This window comes from Nanorana parkeri, unplaced genomic scaffold, assembly GCF_000935625.1.
Source record: "Nanorana parkeri isolate BGI_ZX_2015 unplaced genomic scaffold, ASM93562v1 scaffold2178, whole genome shotgun sequence".
Taxonomy (NCBI): Eukaryota; Metazoa; Chordata; class Amphibia; order Anura; family Dicroglossidae; genus Nanorana; species Nanorana parkeri.
In genome coordinates this window covers 151647-156149 of record NW_017308446.1, presented here as the reverse complement: position 1 = coordinate 156149, position 4503 = coordinate 151647, and positions in this window count along the sequence as shown.

Here is a 4503-nt window from a genome sequence, read left to right as displayed (position 1 = left end):
GCATTGCTGCATGTTACAGCAGCAAAACCGAAATGCGTAGACGGGAAGGGGCCCCTATACGTGCTGGAGCTGGTTGTACTTATTACTGAAGTCCCATGGTGTTTGACGTATGCCAATAGTGGATGCCTTGGGTCTCGCTTTATTATAATTTGCGTTCTTCACAGAGAAACATTGCAGCCATAGAAATCGGCACAAAACTCTTAATAATCACCGCGAGATGCACGCCCCAAAGCCGACAATTCTCCACTCACCCAGTTATCAGGACAGGGGTTGCGAAATTGAACGAACACGTTCTTCCCCCCGTGTGAAACCAACAGGTGTTCGGTCTGAATGTCAAAGGCCTGGACCATCTGCGGGATCTAAAGAGAAAGTCATTTTCTTATTCAGATTTACCAAAACAATGTAATCATGAGGTCAGGCCTGAGCCGTGAGTTCAGTTGGTATAAAAATCAGACAGATCCCGGCACTACGTAGACGTTGCTAGATCCAAAGGAGATTGTACAATCAGATTGTCCAACGTATTGTCAACTTAAGTCACAACCGTGTACGTACGCTGAGCTGAGGGGTTCCTCACAAGTATAATCCTGATGTACGCTGACCAGTGGTGGGGTTCCTTACAAGTCCAATAGTCATATATGTTGACCAATGGTGGGGTTCCCTACAATTCCAATAGTGATATACATTGACCAATGGTGGGGTTCCTTACAAATCCAATAGTGATATACGTTGGCCAATGATGTGGTTCCTTACAAGTCCAATAGTGATATACATTGACCAATGGTGGGGTTCCTTACAAGTCCAATAGTGATGTAAGTTGGCCATTGGTGGGGTTCCTTTCAAGTACAATAGTAATATACACTGACCAATGGTGGGGTTCTTTACAAGCCCACTGGTGATATACATTGACCAATGGTGGGGTTCCTCACAAGTACAATCCTGATGTACGCTGACCAATAGTGGGGTTCTCTTCATGTCCACTAGTGATATACATTGACCAGTGGTGGTGTTCCCTACAAGTCCAGTAGTGATATACATTGACCAATGGTGGGGTTTCTTACAAGTACAATCCTGATGTACGCTGACCAATGGTGGGGTTCCTTACCAGTACAACAGTAGTCTACACAGCACGGAGATGGGAAATGATCTCCTTACCTGGTCATTCAGGGTCTCCTGACCCTCACTCTTCTCTCCTGTATAGTCAAACACCTTGGAGTCCCCCAAAGAGGCGGCCAGTTCAGCTGCCAGCAGGACCGTCAGCCCCCCGGCCACCATCATTGCCTCCTCTCCAGTCAGATCCATGCAGGACTCTATGATAGTCTCTCTCACAATTCCACCGAGTTTCGTGCGGTAGTCCCTGATGATGTCACCTTCCGGAAGGCAGAGGAACGGGACGATCGCCTTGCAGATCTCTTCTGCCGCATCCTCACTTTTTTCCCCATGACGGAGATCCATAAAAGCTTGACGAAACTTCACTGATACCTATAAAACGGTATAATACAAATCTTTCTTTACACAGGGGTTTGGTAATAAAGAATTTGCAGAGCCGTTCGGCGTGAGAATCTCTGTGAATGTTCATCCTGTGCGAATGGAGGAGAAAATGAACGTTCACGGGATATATTGTCTTCTCACGTTGAATGTAATGTGATGTAATACCACCATATGGCCACTAGATGGAGCTGAGAAGCATAGGAAAAACATACAGCACATGTTTCTGGTGCTCCTCGGCTCCATCTAGTGGCCATCATGTGGTATTACACTGCATTAACACATCACAAACATGTCAACGGGCCCTTCAGGGTTATTCACGGCGGCGCCGAGCATTTTACAGGATAATTCGCCATTATAAAGGAGATTGGCCGATTGTGTTCATCATGCGCAGACCTCCTACTACTCACCAGGCAAATGCTGAGGCAGCCAATCAGATTGAACGCGGAGGACAGTCGCGAGATCTCAGGGGGGCTCAACAGCAAACGCACCTGTGAAGAGGAGAGAAGATTCCAACCGAAGGGTCAGACAGGGACCTCAGAAGTCGCCCACAAACGTAAAGTCAACGTCTCATGTCTGTGAGTGGCCGGCGTTTATTGTACATGGAGGGATGACACGGCTCCTCACCTCCCATTCGGTCCCAGTTGGATCAGTGACGGAAAAGACTTTGGTGGAGACGCCGTACTGGACTCTCATCTTCTCCTCCGGTTCCTTTCCTGTGCGAGGAGTCTGCTAATAGATAAAACAGATCGTTCTTAAAGAGGACCTGTCATCAGATATATCTATTCATGCCGAGTCATGTGACATTGTAACACTTCCAGGTATACTGTTTATCAACTCCAAATTAATGGCCATGGCGGGGGACAACTCCATAATCATGGTTCAGGGGAAGGGGCAAACTCCATACTATTGGCCGAGATGGGGGGACAACTTGATATTAATGGCTATGGTGGAGGGACAACTTCATATTAATGGCCAAGGGAAGGGGCCAACTTGATATTAATGGCCATGGTAGGGGGACAACTCCATATTAATGGCCATGGTGGGGGAACAACTTATATTAATGGCCATGTTGGGGGAACAAGTCCATATTAATGGCCATGGTGGGGGGACAACTTATATTAATGGCCATGTTGGGGGAACAACTCCATATTAATGGCCATGGTGGGGGGACAACTCATATCAATGGCCATGTTAGAGGGACAACTCCATATTAATGGCCATGTTGGGGGGACAACTCCATATTAATGGCCATGGTGGGGGGACAACTTATATTAATGGCCATGGTGGGGGGACAACTTATATTAATGGCCATGGTGGGGGGACAACTTATATTAATGGCCATGGTGGGGGGACAACTTATATTAATGGCCATGGTGGGGGGACAACTTATATTAATGGCCATGGTGGGGGGACAACTTATATTAATGGCCATGGTGGGGGGACAACTTATATTAATGGCCATGGTGGGGGGACAACTTATATTAATGGCCATGGTGGGGGGACAACTTATATTAATGGCCATGGTGGGGGGACAACTTATATTAATGGCCATGGTGGGGGGACAACTTATATTAATGGCCATGGTGGGGGGACAACTTATATTAATGGCCATGGTGGGGGGACAACTTATATTAATGGCCATGGTGGGGGGACAACTTATATTAATGGCCATGGTGGGGGGACAACTTATATTAATGGCCATGGTGGGGGGACAACTTATATTAATGGCCATGGTGGGGGGACAACTTATATTAATGGCCATGGTGGGGGGACAACTTATATTAATGGCCATGGTGGGGGGACAACTTATATTAATGGCCATGGTGGGGGGACAACTTATATTAATGGCCATGGTGGGGGGACAACTTATATTAATGGCCATGGTGGGGGGACAACTTATATTAATGGCCATGGTGGGGGGACAACTTATATTAATGGCCATGGTGGGGGGACAACTTATATTAATGGCCATGGTGGGGGGACAACTTATATTAATGGCCATGGTGGGGGGACAACTTATATTAATGGCCATGGTGGGGGGACAACTTATATTAATGGCCATGGTGGGGGGACAACTTATATTAATGGCCATGGTGGGGGGACAACTTATATTAATGGCCATGGTGGGGGGACAACTTATATTAATGGCCATGGTGGGGGGACAACTTATATTAATGGCCATGGTGGGGGGACAACTCTATATTAATGGCCATGGTTGGGGGACAACTCCATATTAATGGCCAAGGGAAGGGGCCAACTCCATATTAATGGCAATGGTGGGGGGGACAACTCCATATGAATGGCCATGGAGGGGGACAACTCCATATCAATGGCCATGTTGGGGGAACAACTCCATATTAATGGCCATGTTGGGGGGACAACTCCATATTAATGGCCATGTTGGGGGGACAACTCCATATTAATGGCCATGTTGGGGGGACAACTCTATATTAATGGCCATGGTGGTGGGACAACTCCATATTAACTACGGTTTTGGAATGGAATGGCCTCCAAACTCCTATAGGTGTGATGGTCGGGTTTACATGAACCACCGTCCATATATTTTAGGCCTTGGGCTTGGGAAGTAGGTAAATGGAGGTCCAAAAGTGACTCAGGAGGCCCTTTGGTGTCTTCACCCACCATGGGATCAAACTGATGTTTCAGCTATACGAGGGGAAGGGTCACCTTCAAGCCAACTAAGCACTTTACAACCTGATTGTACAACCCTACGGCACACAGGGTCCCCCGATTGGATAGTTGATCTGGTTTAGGTGGACCTTCAAGTTTCATAGTTTTGGTCCATCTAAAGGAGCTTGTACAACCAAACTGTAACGTGTGTGGCCGGGTGTTATTGGATAGTTGATCTGGTTTAGGTGGACCTTCAAGTTTCATAGTTTTGGTCCATCTAAAGGAGCTTGTACAACCAAACTGTAACGTGTGTGGCCGGGTGTAGACCTAAATATCTGAAGATAATTTTCAATGAATTATACACAACCCCCCCCGCCCCCCCTCCCC